The sequence below is a fragment of the Mirounga leonina genome, unplaced genomic scaffold (assembly GCF_011800145.1).
Source record: "Mirounga leonina isolate KUSES-001 unplaced genomic scaffold, KU_Mleo_1.0 Mir_178, whole genome shotgun sequence".
In the NCBI taxonomy this organism is placed as follows: Eukaryota; Metazoa; Chordata; class Mammalia; order Carnivora; family Phocidae; genus Mirounga; species Mirounga leonina.
Window position 1 is genome coordinate 18,550,845 of NW_023270464.1, and position 18,590 is coordinate 18,569,434.

Sequence of the window (18,590 nt, forward strand, 5' to 3'; positions counted from 1 at the left end):
AAGAAAGAAAGAAAGAAAGAAAGAAAGAAAGAAAGAAAGAAAGAAAGGGAAATGGTTTAATGCAGAACACAATGCACAAAGCATGGAAGACGTGAGAGTATATTTGTAAACTGGCTTTCTGGAGAAAGAAAAAAATAAAGCCATGATTTATAGTCTTGGCCACTTCCCATGGTGTAAATACACCCATTATGGCAATGTCAAGCTAACAACAGTTTAACGGTTTGCTCTCAAAATTCTTGAGAGTGGTTTATTTCCAGTCTTTTTGCTGTGTTTTCACAATTATGTCTATACTATAAATAAAATATTATATTCTGCTCTTTTCCTGGTACTTACTTTTTGAATTTATTCTATGACTATGTTTTATTTATTTTTACAGAATGCTTAGGTAGTCTTCTTTTTTTTTTTTCATGGAAGAGATGGCCCAGGCCTCGGAGGCAAACAGCTAGGTTCAAATAGTGGTGCACATCTCACCAGTGGTGTGACTATGGGGACATTCCTTTGTTGAACCTCATTTCTTTACCTTCAAGGAAGAGATAACAAACAATACCCAATTCATAAGGTAAAAACTGTTAATATTTATTAAGTGATCTTAAAATCCTAGTTTCTTTATTCTGACTTCCAACCACCAATTACGTAATTGGTTGGTTCTTACTGCAAACACCAGTCTTACCAATGTAGAAAATCCTTCCTGGTTCCTGCTCATGAGAAAAAAGGAGCAGAACAGTATTATTGTATAAAGTCGCCTCTATCCTTGGGTGACCTTGGGAGTTCCTTATAGATTCAGACTGCATGACCTTAAGCTCCTGTACTTTTTTCAAGTGACTCAATAAGTGGAGTGACCACATTCACAGACTATCAGTCAAGAGGACCGAGGACTGTCAGTGCATTGTTGAGCTTATGTAGCTACACGCCTTTGGAGACTGTCATTGCTAGAAAAGACTTTGTGGAGCGATTAGCCTCAATCTTTCTTTGTTCTTATGGAGAACAAAAACTTCAAATAAGAGAGGAAAATACTGAATATGTGATTTTATAAATCAATATCCTATCAATAAAATCTTATATCAATGAAAGATTTTATATATATATCCTTTATATATATCCTTATATATATATACCTTATACATTATATATATACCTTATATAATCCTTTTATATATTTACATTATATATATACATGTATACATTTTATATATATACATTTATAGATGTATATATATACATTTTATATATATACCTTATACAATCCTCTCTCTCTCTCTCTCTATATATATAGTGTGTGTGTGTGTGTGTGTGCAAGATTTAATTTAAAAAACAAACAAAAATAGGATGGCTGCTTTCAACATTTTCCAGGTTGTAAAAGGTTTGCCATGATTATCTGAAATGTGCTTTTAAGCTGTGTTAGTGGCACAAATACAAAATTCTGTCCTTCCCCCAAGCAAAAAGTCAGTAAGTCAAGGTCACATGCCCCCCTGACCTGCTGCCCTAGCTCCTCCAGTAGGGTTTTCCAGGCAAAATCACGACCTGTCAGCTTTCCTCTCCAAGTGACGCAGGACCAAACCTGCAGCCCAACTATAGCCATCTGGGCCTGATGCCACATGGCGCACGTGGTGAGACAGCTAGCTTATCACCAGGCCCCTGTGCCTTAATATGTCGTGAGTGTGGTGAACTACAGCAGGAAGGGAATCTGATCCAGATGCTGGGCCTGGAACAGGTGGCCCCCTGGCCCCCACTGCTTGGCTAATTTTAGAATATTATACCATGGAAAACAATATTCTACATAATATAATATCTAATAATATGTTAATGCTATCAGTATTGCAACATTTAATGCACTTAGTACAATGCTGATGAATTCTTTCTGTTGGAATGTCTACTCATTATTAGGATAGAAAAAGTATTCTATTTAGTGTGGCCAGTTTGGATGTTTCTCCCTTTCCTTCCATTGAGAGACATGATATAGCAGGAGATCCCATTATGAGGGCTAAGGAGGAAGAGGCGACAGAGAATCCACACACAGCACTGACTGTTGGCTGCCCAGCAGCCCCTGTGCTCCCACCTGTCTTACAAACAGAACATCCGACGCCAGGAAGCTGGGGTCCTTGAGGCCAGCACCAGCCCTGCGCAGCAGATGCTAGGTCTTACTTTACGTAAGAGAAAAAATAAATTTCTATCTTGTTTTATTTAAAAAAAATTTTTTTTTAAAGATTTTATTTATTTGCGAGAGAGAGAATGAGAGATAGAGAGCATGAGAAGGAGGAGGGTCAGAGGGAGAAGCAGACTCCCTGCTGAGCAGGGAGCCCAATGTGGGACTCGATCCTGGGACTCCAGGATCATGACCTGAGCCGAAGGCAATAGCTTAACCAACTGAGCCACCCAGGCGCCCTCTAACTTGTTTTAAACTACTATTATTTTGGGTATCTGTCACATGCCATCAAACATAATCTTACCTGATATGCCATGTAATCCACATCCAGGAGACCTGATCCCCAAATATGGGGCTGGAGTTGATTTGAAGAAGTGAGAAGCCCAGTCAACTGGACCGAATTATTACAGCCATAAAAACTGCCAGTCAGTGGCCTCCCATTATGTGCCAGGCATCACTTCAAGTTTTTATTTTTATTTTTTTAAAGAGTCTATTTATTTATTTGACAGAGAGAGAGAGCAAGTACAAGCAGGGGGAGCAGGAGAGAGGGAAGCAGACTCGCTGCTGAGCAGGGAGCTTGATGCGAGACTCGATCCCAGAACCCTGGGATCATGAGTGGAAGGCAGACACCCAACCAACTGAGCCACTCATTTCAAGTTTTTAAACACACTATTATTTCAGTCTGTGGAGCAGGCACTGCTGTCTGCATTTTGCTCAGAGGTGAAAGAATGGGCCCAAGGTCACTTTAGACAATTTGTCGTGGAGCCAGGATTCAACTGTAAACTTGTCCAGCTCCAGATCTCAGAATCTGTTACCCGGCTCTTTCAGAGAAATAAGGAATCCTGCATCTTCACTCCTGGTCTCTCAAAAGCCACAGACCTCCCCTAAAGCTTTCAAGTGTCTGTCAGGGCCCCCATTGTTTCTGCAACGTGAGGGAAACTGATGAAAAGTCATTTTAATGTTGATTTTAAATTATACCGAAGTTAGTCTCTAAACCACATCAACCAAAGATTCCCAGTTGTTACTGAAAACGCAAGCAATAAATGTATGCAGAAATTCAGAATTCTGCACTCTCCGCATCCTTCTGTTTTTACTTCTCCTGTCTGGCTGTAGATTTTTACAGGACAATGGATGATTGTTCCTTTAGAATAGCTCACCTTCTCTTGATTCCAATTTTTCACTTGAATTCATCCTCCTCTGATTGGAAGAGAATTCTTATTCCTATGGCAACAAAGGTTGTGTTCCCTACTCCCTCCCTTTTAAAAATCCAAGCAGATATCCTTTGCCTCAGAATTGGAATAAACAGTGGGAATGCTATTTTTAAAGCATGTTTTTCTCCACAAATGGTCCTTTACCATCAGGTTAGGGGAAATCGTCTTCACAACCTCCCCTCCCTTGCCTTCAATTTTCTTCTGAAATATTTGCTGTTGGGGAAATTACAAGCTGAGCTAAGGCTTTACTAGGGGGGCCTGAGCCCAGCTGTCCTGTTACTGGGTCCACACTTTCCTTTGGGATGGGGTGGAGCAGTCCTTCGGGGCTGGCTGGATCCCCTGGAACAGATCAGAGATGCCCAGGGTTGACAGAGAGATTTTAATAAGGGCAGAAGCAAGGAGTAGCTCTAAAAGTAGAGTCAAGCATTGTGCTTTAGCATCTCCCACTTTTTCCAACAGCATGGGGGCCTTAAGCCCTAGCATTTTCAAGCATCAGAGGGTTAAGTAGTGCTCTCTGGCGAGCACCAGCCACCAAATACCAGGCAGAATGGGGCCTAACTGGTGGGGACTTCACCTCACAGTTATACCCATAAGCTCACTGTAGCAGCTCATGGCCTTCTGAGGTACCCTAGTGCAGTCACTCCCTGCCCCTGGTTAGAATCCACCTGATAGCCAGCTACTGATGGATGTGTTTGTCCATCCCGCTGTGCTCCCCACCTTATTCACTCACTGTCAGTCAAGGGAATGCCTTTCGTCAGGAGTGTACCTACGTTTTCCTAGGCTCCTTCTTTCAGGTGGTGTAATGAGGAGGGCTCTACAGTCAGACAATCCCTCACTGTTGGCTTCTGCCATCTACTTACCTATGTGACTTTGAGCCAATAATTTAACTCCTTGGCTTCGGTGCTTATCTACAAAATAGAAACAGTAATAGTACATAACTTCATAATACTGTGATGGAGAAGTATACGAGTGTGCCAAACACACAGTAAACAAGCTAGCCATTATTTTTTATTACTTGTCACATGTATTACTTCTTTTGGTGGAAAGAACATTTTCCTGTTCTTGGTAAAACAGTGACAGTTTTTCCAAAGGAAATCTGGAAAAAGATTGGAAGAAGGACACAGGGACCATGACACATCTCCCCAGCTCTTCTGTGGCAGAATAAAATAGAAATGAACATGGACAGAGTCAGCCAGACTTTGTGTATATCCTGGCTCTCCTTCTTAGCAGTATTGTGACTTTGGGGAAGTCACCTCATCATTCTGAACCTCATGTATTAAGAAGACTGAGGGTTATTATGAGCACCAAACTAAATAATGTGCATGATTATTTTGTACTGCACAGATGAGAAATAGTTATTGGAGTAGAAAAAGGCATCAAAGTTAGCTAATAGCAATGATATGAATCCTAAGTGCATTCGTGAAGGAGTATCCAGGTCACGGAGAACTTGAGCTAGCTTGCACAATGTTTGGAAATCTTGATTGGAGTGGACTGTGTGTGCACCCTAGTAATGTGTACTTCCCTCATGGTATGATGCAATGAGAAAATCTACATGACAAAGAAGTCAATAGACCTAAAGGCCAGAGAAACACATGGTAAAGCCATCTCACTTTGATGGTGAGATCTCAAAAGGAGTTTGCATGGCAGATCAAAGATGAATTCATAATAGACCAGGTCGCATGAAAAATTATCTTAGTCAACCTTCATGCTTGGGTGCTATAGTAGGTTGGAATAAACAGCTTCATTTTGTGGGAGCCTCCCCTTTCTACTTTCCTCTCTAGATGAAACTCTCACCTTGATCAGGAGAAAAAAAAGAAAGAAAGAAAACTTTGTGTTAGGAAGCCTGTGCTCTGAGTGTTGTGTGATACCATCTGGAACAATGGCAGCCACAGAGAACCCTCGATCATTAAGAAGTAAGCATTCCTCCCAAGCACATACCTCCAACAATTTCTTAACCAGTGGTTAAGTTGTAAAGTGGCCCCTTCAGCAGAGAATAAACTAAAACCAAAGGAGTTCTAAGAAGAGCTGTTTTCCCTAGAACATCAAAGACAAGGCAAACCAACCTATTTCTCAGAAGTAACCCGTGATTTAATTACTTGTGTTACCTTTGTGCTATTTTCTACTGTTTCATTGTGAGCATATGGTTTTCCTCCCTTTTATGAGTCAAAGTGTTTTGGGGGAGTTATCTTAGAAACACACCAACATATAACATTGTTTCCAAAGGTCAGTCATTTCCAAGCTCTCAACAGTTGAATTAGAAATAAACTTTCTGATAAAATGAATCTTTTTTTTTAGATTAGAATTACTTATATCATACAGTGTATCTAACAGGTGAGGTAGTCATGATTGCTTCCTTTTCTAAGTTTTTATGGAAGTTTCTGAACATACACAGCTTGCTTCAATACTTTGCAATATTATGTGCATCTTGCTTCTTCCTCTATCACACACATTCTTTTCTCTTGCTACTGGAGCATCCTTAGTGGGCACTGTTTATGCTCCACCAAGATGCTCTCAAATCCCTTTACCAATTTCCCTGTTCCCCTCTCTAAGTTTCAGCGTGCTTTTGTCTCCAAAGACCTGCATCTGGGATTCCTTTTCCAAGGCCTGTCTGTGGGCTCTGGAGCTGCTTTGCCCAGGTAGTACATCGGGGGCGAGGGGGTGCGCAGGGAGCATTACATCTTCTGGAGTGATCTTTAGCTAGTTGATGGATGGGTGGGAAGTGTGAGAGCCCAGCTCCCTAGTTTCAGGGCAAAGCAGCTCTGAGGTGTAACTTACATGGCAGGTTCCCCTGAGGATTGAAGCTGAAGTTACCCTTCATGAGACTTTGCCTAAAATTGTGCTGTTGGTGAGTTCTCCCCCTCCTGCCCTGCTTCCCTGTCCACTCCCACTAACGGTCCCTCCTGAGAACACTTCCATACTGTGTTGCTTGCATATAAATCCTGGCATCAGGGTCTGTTTCTGGGGACCTGGACCAAGACAGGGAGTGTTATCAGGAAAATCCCAGGCATGCAGCTTCACCCATATTTTTCGGTGTATAACTAACAAAGACTTTGTTTCTTTCTTTTGTGAGTATGATGACTATATTATTATACATAAAAATATTATTATAAATCCTTAATATCATCTACTAGAGGCTCAGAAATGTCTTATTAAACTTAGAGTCTTACCAATCAGAATCCATATATTGCATACATTACATGAGCTTGGTACATTCCTTTTAAAGTTCTTCCTCTCTTTTTAATGCCACATACTTGTTGAAGAAATCACATCATTCATCTTTAAGAGATTCCCCATTATGATTTTGACCAATTGCATCTTTGTGGTTTTAAGTAATGCTAATCCTTTATCATTCCTGTAAACCAGTGGTTAGATTTAGAAGCTTGATTAATTTCAGCTTTGGCTTTTTCTTTGCAAAACCTCCTCATGATTGGGGAATCTATTCTTCTTACCACCTGACATTGGGGGGCCCATGATGTCTGGGTCTGGTTTTACCAGCCCAATCCATCCACGACAGAACTCACTACCAACCTTTCCAATGAGTGTTAACCACAAACACTGTTTTATTATGAGTTGCAAAATAGTGAATTCTAACTCTATTAGTCCTCTGCATTTCTTAGCTGGAATTCACCTGTAAGGAATATTCTTTTACTAAAAGAGAGAGAATATTCTCTCACCAACTATTTGGTTACCCTGAAATATAATCTGTATAAGAAGGCAAGATAAATACTTGATTTCTTATTTCTATTTGCCGGTTTTTAGAACAGTGACTTGGTATCCTAGCAACATCCAGAGGTGACCAATTAAGGTAGTATTTTTATGAATTCTTACATATTTATATATTTTAATCCACTGAAGTCATTATTCTGTTTGGTGCTTAATTTGTGCCCCAAACTTAAGCAATCCAAAATTCATTTTCCTTAAACTCACCAGTCATGATCAAATGACAAAAAAAAAGAGGCTTGTAGACAAAGCAACCAACTAACCCTTTTAATTTGATAAATTTACCAAAATCACAGTAGACTTAAATTCAGTCAACTCTGTATCTTGTGTGCCATTTATGTAATAATTAGGTATCTATATTTCATTTCTGCTCAAACATCCATCTGGTGTATCATTTGTAATCATAAAGATGATGGCATATTATTCTGGCCTATAGAGAAAAGCAATTGGAACATGGATATGCTTCTGGGGGAAATTCAAAGGTCTGGTATAATTCAACTGACAAAGACCATCTGCTTCTCAGGTGAACAGAGAGGGCCCACTACAGAAACATTAAAAGGGAAAAAGAGATGGTGGACAGATCAAATAAACCCACACGTTAGGAAACCCTCACTAATACACACTGATAAAACAGAGGTTCCTTCACTTACCTGCTATTTGAAGGTATTACCACATTCTCCAGGAAAGTTCAGATGACTGAAAATAAAAAACATAGATTATTCTTGCTTTCTATTTGCCCCGAATCCTCCAAGTTGTCCCTCCAAGCAGTTCTGAACAATCCATACTACTGTTTCAGCCCAGTTTCTGCTTCGCTGTGACAGTAAGAAAGTTTATGAACTTTTCCAATCCTAGTCTCCCTGACTTAAAGTTAAGATGGAAACTTTTCAGAAAGTCACTACATAGGGGCGCCTGGGTGGCTCAGTTGGTTGGGCGACTGCCTTCGGCTCAGGTCATGATCCTGGAGTCCCGGGATCGAGTCCCGCATCGGGCTCCCTGCTCGGCGGGGAGTCTGCTTCTCCCTCTGACCCTCCTCCCTCTCATTCTCTCTGTCTCAAATAAGTAAATAAAATCTTTACAAAAAAAAAAAAAGAAAGTCACTACATAAAATTTGAAAGAAAGAGAGCAGGTAAAGGCAGGAATGGGATGTATTGTTCAACTTGCATCTGCTAATGCATTCCTGAGACCCAGGAGTAAAAAGAAAGGATGGCTGGGAGTGGGATTAGCTGAATTGGTACTGTTTCAGATCATGAAAGACAAAGGTAGCAAGTGCACCCTCATCTGAGCGGAGAGGAAGAAAGAAGGTGGTATAGAAAATGCACAGATGAGAACAGTTTCCAGCTCCAGGCACCAGATGGTACCATTGGCCCAGAGCACTTAAAATTGGAGAGAATCTGGTCAGAAGGGACGAGGGTTACTCTGAGTTTACCAGAATGAGAATACATTTGGTATTTGGAAATTTGCATGACAGGCTATTTGTAAATTGAAGTTTTGTTACTTCTTTTCTCAATTCAGGAAAGAACTCTTGGGAGCATTGCACCGGTGGTTGAGAGAGAGAGAGAGAGAAAACTCTCCTTTCCAGGGAAGACAAATATTTCAGAAGTACAGTATTTTGAACAGTTAGTGGCTCAGAGAAGTTTACTTTCACAGAGAGTGGTTATCATTTTACCTCTTGTCATAAGACTGTATGCTTCTCCAAAAAGAAAAATGGTGGCTTATTTGGTCTGCCTAATTTGGGCCACTTGATTACAAATATCAGACCAGGTCTCAAAATTCAAGGGACTTTTTTTTTTTTTTTACTAACACTTGAAGTGATTCCATTAACTTAGACCTATATAAAGAAAACTCAAAACAAACAAACAAAAAGAATCGTATTATGTAATCATATTTACTAGGAATTAATAGAGTCAGCCATATATTCAGAAAATTATAAATAATACACTGATATAACCTCATTATGCAGTGGCCTGAGAAACAATCTTCATGTGTGTTCCTGCATAGATCCTGGAGTCATACTGTGTGGGTTAAGATGTTGGTTTGACCACTTAGTTACTGTGTGACTAACAACAACAACAAAAAGCAGTAAAGGGAGAGTCTCGCTATACTGTTTTTCTATTATCCACATAGTATTAATAGGAGCAGAATGGCTAGGCAAGTGAATTGCAGTACTGAGACATGTTTGCCCCTGTGTTAATGTCTGTGGATCCAGCCAAGTTTCCTATTACCATGGCTCCCACTCATCCCCTCCTACATTTGAAAATGATTTTCAAAATTGAGTTATAACTTCAGGAAAGTTTACAAACAAAATTTATAGTAAAGTTAACAAATCTTATGTGCAGAGCATGATGTACTTTTAAATGTAATATATACTCGTGTAACCACCAGACATCAAAAGATATAAAATATTTCTATTCCGTATCATTTTACAGGTACAGATGAGGCTCCATCACAGCCCCCTCCTCCTCAGTATCCTACCCCCAAAGGTAATGACTCTCCTGACCTCTCACCATAGATTTGGCCATATTTGGGGCTCATCTATGGGATCATACACCACGCGAACCTTTGTTTCTGACTCAGTTTATTCAACATTATAGATTCATCCATGTTATTGTGTATATAAGTAAGTAGTTTGTATTCCTTTTTTCCCATTGCTGTGCGTAATCTCATTGTATGAACGCAATACAACTTGTTCTCCATTATAATTTTGATTGATAGTGGGTTGTTTTCAATTTTAGATAATTATGAATAAGGCTGCTCTATTTGATCATTTTTGAACATGTCCTTTGGTGAACAGAAGCACTCATTCCTGTTAATATATACTCAAGAATAGGGCTGCTGGGTCATAGGGTAGATATGTGTTTAGCTTTGTGAAGTGCTGAGAACCAGTTCTATAAAGTGATTGTAGCAACTGAACACTCCAGCTAATAGTATGAGAGTTTCCAGTGTTCTGCATCCTTGCCAAACTAGGTATCATCAGCTTTTTAAAATTTAAGTGTAGATGACAAACAATATTATATTAGTTTCAGGTGTGCAACACAGTGATTCAACATTTATATACATTACAAAGTGCTCACTACAATAAATCTAGCTACCATCTGTCACCATATAAAGTTGTTACAATATTATTACCTATATTCCCTGTGCTATACATTATATCCTGTGACTTACAAACTGGAACTTGGTACCTTTCAATCCCCTTTCCCTATTTCACCCATCCCTCCATCTCCCTCCCCACTGGCAACCACCAGATTGTTCTCTGTATCTGAGTCTGTTTCTGTTTTGCTTTATCTGTTCATTTTGTTTTTTAGATTCCACATATAAGTGAAATCATATGGTATTTGTCTTTCTCTGACTTATTTCACTTAACATATTACCCTCTGGGTCCATCTGTGTTGTAACAAATGGCAAGATCTCTTATTTTTTTATGACTGAGTAATATTCCATTGTGTGGGTATACACAAACACACACACACACATATATACACACACATATGTCACATCTTCTTTCTTCATCTATCTGTGGACACTTAGGTTGTTTCCATGTCTTGGCTACTGTAAATAATACCACAATAAACACGGGGTATATATATATCTTTTCAAGTTAGTGTTTTCATTTTCTTTGGGTAAATACCTAGCAGTGAAATTACCAGATCATATGGTATTTCTATTTTTAATTTTTTGAGGAATCTCCATAATTTTCCATAGTAGCTGCACCAATTTATATTCCTGCCAACATTGTACATTCTCCACATCTTCACCAACTAATTTCTTGTGTTTTTGATATTAGCCATTCTGACAGGTGTGAGGTGGTATCTCCTTGTGGTTATGATTCATATTGCCCTAATGATGAGTGATGTTGAGCATCTTTTCATGTGTCTGTTGGCCATCTGGATGTCTTCTTTGGCAAAATGCCTATTCAGATCCTGACCTAACCACACTGTGGTTTCAATTTCCATTTTATATAATCACTAACGATATAGAGCATCTCAATATATAGTATATTATATATACTATGGGGGGACATTTGGATATCCTATTTTGTAAAGTGTTGTTCAAGGCTTTTACCCCCCCTTTTTTTTTGGCTTTTACCCATTTTTTGAGTTTATTTGTTTATAATTGATTTTTAGGAGTTTTTAGAAATATATTCTGGATATGGGTCCTGTTTTAGATTTATGCATTACAACTATTCTGTCTTGGGAATTGCTATTTCACTCTATTCATAGTGTCCCTTTTAAATAAAATCTAGTTTATCAACCTTTTCTTTTATAATGAGTGCTTTTGACACCTTGTTTAAAAAATCATTGCCTACCCTTATATAATGAAAATATTTTCCTCTGTTCACTTTTACAAGTTTAATTGCATTAGGATACAACCTATGCTCCAACTCAAAATACTTTTTCTGTATGGTGAAAGGTAAGAGTCAAAGTTCACTTTTTAAATATAGATATCCAACTGACCCAACACAAATCATTGAAAAGATCATACATTCCTTACTAAGTTCAGTATAATAAGCCATTTAGCTCAATAATTTTTTAGTTTTATTTTTGCATTTCTATTCTTCCTTTATCATGAATGAATTCAAAATTTTATAAAGTATTTTTTCTGTATCTATTGAAAAAATCATGTGGTTTTCTTTTATATTCAGTTACAGTAAGTTACATTTATTTTCAAATTTAAAATAAACTTCTATTCTTAGGATAAATTCAACTTAGTCATAAAATATTAACCCATTTATACTTTGCTGGATTTGGTTCACCAATACTTTGCGTAGAAACTTTGCAAATATATCTATGATAATATTGGCTTATATTTTCCTTTATCATACTGATCTTTTTGGTCTTTAGTATTAAGGTTATTCTAGCTTCATAATATGAATTGGAAAGTCTATATTCTTAATCCTCTGGAAGGACTTATGTATGATTGGTACCATATATTCCTTAAACATTTAATATAACTCTTCAGTGACCCTATCTTGGACTCAGAGTGTTTTGATTCTCAGGGATATTCAACAATAGTGTATTGACTATGGAATCTCAAGAAATGAAAGAGATAATAAAGCTTGACATTTATATAGTTGGAAAATTTTGAGGTCTGGTGGGAAGAAACCTAACATGAGTCACCTTGGTATGGATTCATGGCTTTTTACCGGTTCCCAGAGGAACCCATGGCCATTTACCAGTGTTGCTGTGGCTCAGTTGATTAAGCATCTGCCTTCGGCTCAGGTCATGATCCCTGGGTCCTGGGAGCCCCTGCTCAGCGGGGAGCCAGCTTCTTCCTCTCCCTCTACCCCTCCCCCTGCTCTCTCTTTCTCTCTCAAATAAATAAATAAAATCTTAAAAAAAAGAAATTGGTTCTGAACTTATGATCATCCTCAGAGACATGATTGACATGATGGTCAGTTATTCGGAATAAGGGTTTTAATGGGATTGAGTTCTCAGAATGAATAGTGGGAATAGATTACTTACTGATTGATAGAAAGTCCACGTTGGTTTTCTTACCTGTAGAGTGAGGGCCATTATAGAAAGAAGGACCAAATGGAGACCACTGGATCTGCCTCATCTGCCATGATAGCAAACTGAAAGCAGAAATTAATCCCTGGAAGAGAAGCAGAGATTAGCACAGCCATCAAAGACTTGGGAGTTGCAGAGGTGGTGATTCTTACCATAAATCTTTTGATTTGCCTATATTACTGGTGCAAAAGCAAGATGGGTTCTAGAAAATGGCAGCAGATTATTGCAAGCTTATTCAGGTAATAAAAGTAATCAGGGAATAAAGCCAATCATAGAAATGATTTCAGATGTGGTTCTTCACTGGAGCAGATTCACAGAGCTCCTGCTACCTGGTAGGCAGTTAATGACCTGACAAATGCTTTATTCTTCCATTCCAGACAAAAGGAGTTTGTATTTATATGGCAGGCACAACAATTTAATTTTATGGTATTGTTTCACAGTGGTGTAAAACTTTATTACATTGTCTCATAGATGTGTAAATTCTCTCATTCTCTCGTCTAATATGAGCCAACGGAATCGTGCTCATTCTGATAGCTCTCAGAACATCATGGTGATTTGTTATATAGATCAGATGATGCTAACAGGATCTAGTGAGCAAAAGGTATCAAGCATTCTAGATACCTTACTGAGACATATGAATGGAAAAATATGAGAGAGAACCTTTAAGAAAGTTTAGGGGCCTGCCATGATGCTAAAGTTTCTAGAAATCTATTGATTGATAAAAAGTTGGAATTTCTGTCTTCGAGAAAAGGTATTGCAACCTACTCCGCCCATGGCAAAGATGGGGGATTTTGGAGGTCACATATGCTATATGTTAGAATGTTTCTCTGACCTATTCACCAGATACTCCTTAAAAGCCTTTTTACCAGGACTATTTGTGGGTTAACATAATCAATTACCTGTTGCCATGGGTTACCATACGCCATCATGTCCATCCACAGAACATATTTTATTTTATTTTTTTAATTTAATTTAATTTTATTGTGTTATGTTAGTCACCATACAGTACATGATTCGTTTTTGATGTAGTGCTCCATGATTCATTGTTTTTGTATAACAATGAATCGTGGAACACTACATCAAATTTATAAGCAAAGAAATACAGCATTGGGATACAGAATACAATGTCTTCTTAGGTTAGCTAGCTTTCAGAAGCAGTGTGCTTAATAGAAGAGTGGAATGCCCTGCTAAAGGCTCTGTTATAGTGCTAACTAGAAGACCACACCATTCAAGGCTGGACATGGTATATGTCTTAAGTGAATGCTCAAAATATGGCATTATCTCCCCAGAATGCTTGGGTTTGAGAATCAAGAGGTGAGAGCAACCCTCTCACTTTTACATATAATAAGTAACTCACAGAACTTTTGCTTCTTGTTCCTGCGACCTTGGGCCTGGTGGGGTGGAGATCCTAGTGCCAAAGAAGGAATGCTTCCACCAAGGACAGGTGATGGTGGCATTTAATTAGCAGCTGGCCACGAGCTTCTCATGATGCTGAGCCAACAATCAGAGACGAGCAGGACTGTACCTTCAGGTGTTCATAGCATACTTATTATCTAGGGAAATTGAACTGCTGCTCCTCATCAAGGAGCTACCTTGCCCAAAAGTCTCAATACTGGAATATTGTGGGAACAAAATCAAGAAAAAAAAAAAAACAAAGAGTTCAGATGCTAAAGAGATTAAGGTTTGAGTCACCTCAACAAGTAGAGAGTTCCATCCCCCTGAAGTGCTGGCAAGAGTAGGGGAAAGGAGAGTAGAAAACCGCAAATACAGGAGTCCCAAATTTGACCAAAAATCGACTACCAAACTGGGGACTATAGTAGCTATATTTGTTACTTATTCTGTTCCCCCCTTTTTCCTCTAGTATTTTATAGCAGAATACTGACAGTGGCTAATGTTTTAGGTTTCAGCGGGAAGTACAGCTGATTTTATAGCATCCCTCAATAATATGGTAGCTGATAGGGCTTCACTTGTCCCTTGTGATCAATACAAAACTCTTCCCACCCAGGTGAAGGCAAGAGTAAATCCTGAAAGGAAATGGTTTGGGGGATGGCAGATGCATTCTATTTGCTTTTCTGATTTGTGCCCCACCCTTTTCTACCCTGCTCCCTGTTAACTTACAAGAGCAACAATGGGCTCCCTTGCCCTTTGGTTTCTGATTGGTTTTGGCCACAAGAAGGCAGAGCAGGAGAGAAGAGAGAGGGAAGAGGGTGAGGTAGGGGTATTTACCTTCCTGGCTTCCTCCCTGCATGACTTCCTAAAGCTGGTTTCTTCCTCCACTAATGGTCACTGACACTACCTAGATCAGCCTCTCGATGCCACCCTCTCCTTCCTGCTCTACAACCATTACCTCCCCTCATCCCTTTGGGCCAAGCAGCAAGAACAGCTCTGCTGTTACTACATGCGGGGTACTTCCTTCTTCCTTGGGGCTTCCTTTACCCTAATTTAAGGGCATTATCTCCTTCCTGCTGGGACCCTGGTTGATACAGGTTATCTATATTCTCCTCCCATCCACATTCTTTTACAGGACTATCACCAGAATGAGCTTAAGTGGCTTCCTCCTCCCTTCTTTTTGGAACCCATAGCAAAGAATTTTTTCATTCAGTTTAAGCTTTTACAAAGGACAGGAGGCGCTGTTCCTCCTTACACTTTTTGCCCCACCATAATGCCACAGGCAAGGAATTATAGGGACTTGTCTACCTACATAGAAAAGGTGGGATGGAAAGAGAGATAAATATAAATTAATACCTTAAATGTATTCTGATAAAAACCTCCGTTTGTCAATTTGCCTGCTTTCAACCTGGATTTGGATGTTCTACCCCATTCAGTGGCTTCCTCTACAGCACACTTGGCAGTAAAAACCTAATCAAAGAAGGGCAGATGAATTTCATCTCCAGTGTCATTCCTAATTGATTGGCTCCTGGGGCACGGTATTGGGAGGGATTCCAAGGCCTCATCCCAGCTCAGCAGGAAAGAGTGCTGTAATCAGTTAGGGATGCCTATCAGGAGCAGGGGGCCAGAGGTCTATCAGCCAAGAGCTGCCTGTTTATCATCTCCCTTCTGATCTCTTCCTCTGCCTAAGCAGTAACCCCTTTCTCGGCTAGTTAACCCTCAGGAGTTCAAGAGGCAAAAGACCATTTTTTCTCATGGAGAGGACCAAGTTGGAGGCTAGGGCAAGAACTGTGGGCTTCAAACCCTAATACCTGTTTAGACGTAAAAGTGGTTTTTCAGTGTGTGTTCAGCCAATACTGGTTGAATAGACATCAGTGGATAAGGGGGTTATCCTTTATAGTCTCATATTCCTGCCATAACATGTTTGCAGAGATTTCCACATCAAGTCTTTTTTAGAATAATATCCTTTCTAACTTTCTGCTAATTAAGCAGAAGAGTTGAAGTAGCAAATAATGAATTACTTTGATCTAACTGAAGTATGAGATCAAGATATTTTCGCCCCCCTTTCAGCCATCCCAGAGTCCCAGCACCTGCTGTAATTATTGTGCATCTGTTTCTCTGGGTCCTTGAAGTTAGATTCAAATTCCTGAATTAGAGAGGGAGACTACAGCCTCAGACTACCAATCACTGAAACTTAGCATTGGCCAATTGGCGTATCTGGTTGTCCCAGCATTTACCAATGAGCCGCCACATTGCTTTCCCAACAGACCCAGGGTCTTATGTCTTGGTCATCATGAACCTCTACTTGTAGTTGGGTTTCTGCTTCATTCCTCCTATCCTGGGGATGAGGCACTAAGCCCCTTGCTTGCAGGAAGGTTCCTTGCTACTCCTTAGAAATCTTCTCAGATGGACTCCCCACCACAATTCCCATCCTCTGCATCCTCCTTACTGGCGGGAGCCCTGCCCCATCGCTTCTGCTGCCCTTCCAGCAGATGGATGAGTATTAGGTGTCCTGTACCTGGTGCACACTCTAATTCTCTAACCCTCACCCCCAGGTTGCTGTGTGGAATCAGGAAGATTTGAACAACCTAAAACTTCAGAACAGATGTTCTAGGCACCAGGCAGCCCACATAAATGAGTACCACTGATCAGGTGGGAACTATGCAAACAGTGAAAAGGGGCAGACACAACTCAACCTTTGGCACTGAAGCCAGAAATCCAGATTATGTGGAACCTCTCCAGTTGTTGATGTTGTCAACTAACTCAGGTTTCTAAACACTGATCCAATCCACACATCACTGGTTTGTGATTTCCGCTTTAAAGTGAGGTGAAAGGTAATCTGGTAATGCAACTGATCATCTTTCTACACACTAGCTTTTGGTGGAAAGCTGATCCTGAATTTCTCTGTATACAAAGGGAACAAATTTAAAAACAAAACAAAACAAGTCTTTCTTGGCTGGGTTGCACTGAACACTAATTTAAAATAAAACTTTAGTTCAAGCTACATTTAGTCCCTAAGAAATTAGATGAAAAGAGATCAAATGAATCAGCCAGACAAGTGAAGCTCTTTAATCACCACCCTCACTGTTGTTAATTGAATCTTCAATGCAATTGGCTTTGCTCCCCAAGGTACAATAAAACAAATATATAACGCATGTCTCCTTAAGATGAAAGATTTTACATGTTTGAAATTAAAAGTACCCATAAATTGCAGCAAAAGCAGACTATGACATCTAAATAGGAAACTGAAACCTTTCAGGGAAGATAATAACATTATTCATTGAGTCACAGAGGTTCGGAGCCTGATGGGTCCTTGTTATATAGGTTTTCCAATGAAACTTAGGAAGTCTGTTTGTCAATGTTCTTAAGCCAAACAATGAAAGTAAACCTGAGACCGACAAATGATGAGTTATCTTGAGTTAATCTTTTGTTGCTGTTGTATTGGATCAGATTGGTGATTCTCATTGAGTTGCATCAGAGTGAACTGGTTTGGTCAATGTGGCCATCAAAATAACCAGCTGTTAATCCCATTCAATGCTTGGCAATAGATCTGAATTTTTTGTGATGTATTTGATTCATTTGTGCATTTTTATTTGATTTCTAAGGTAGAGATGTTGACAGTGAGTAAAATACTCAGCATTGGTGGGAAATGTCCATAGACCCTTTCCAGGTATATAGTACTAAATCTCATCTTTTCTCTTGTTTTACTTTTTTTCCCTCTTTTTAAAATTTATTTTTTTTTAAATTTTTATTTACATTCCAATTAGTTAACATATAGTGTATTATTAGTTTCAGGTGTACAATATAATGATTCAATATTTCCATACATCACCCAGTGCTCATCACGACAAGTGCCCTCTTTAATCCCTATTACCTGTTTAACAACCGCTGCCCCCCCCCCCCCCCTCCCCTCTGGTGACCATCAGTTGTTCTCTGTAGTTAAGAGTCTGTTGCTTGGGAGCATTTGGGTGCTCAGTCTGTTAAGCGTCTGCCTTTGGATCAGGTCACCATCTCAGGGATTGAGCCCCACATAGGGCTCTGTGTTCAGTGGGGAGTCTGCTTCTCCCTCTCACTCTCTCTCTCTGCTTGCTCTCTCAAATAAATAAATAAAATCTTTTTAAAAAGGAGAGTCTGTTGCTTGGTCTTCCTCCCTCTCTTTTTTCCCCCCTTTGCTTGTTTATTTTGTTTCTTAACTTTAGGGGGAAAGAATGTGGAAATGCTAAGTTTGAGCACAAATAAGCCAAATTGTAGTGAGCTAATTGCTTTGTGTGGCATACCTGTAAAATAAATATTAACAGGAGTAGCAAGTGACTGAAGAAAAGCAAGTACTCATCTTTAAAGTCCAACTCAACTCTTTTTTTAAAAAACACTCGTTCAAAACATAACCAAGAACATTGTGAGGGAATGCCTTGTAAACACTGATTAACTTCTGAAGGTACACTTTACCCCACTGTATTGTGATTCTATGCAGTATTGGCTGTGATTAAAATAGGGCTGATAGTATCTACAAAAATGTTTTTTCAAAAATGAATTATATTTCGGGGGGCGGAGCAAGATGGAGGAGTAGGAGACCTGGATTTCGTCTCCTCTCAGGAATTCAGCTGGATAGGGATCAAACCA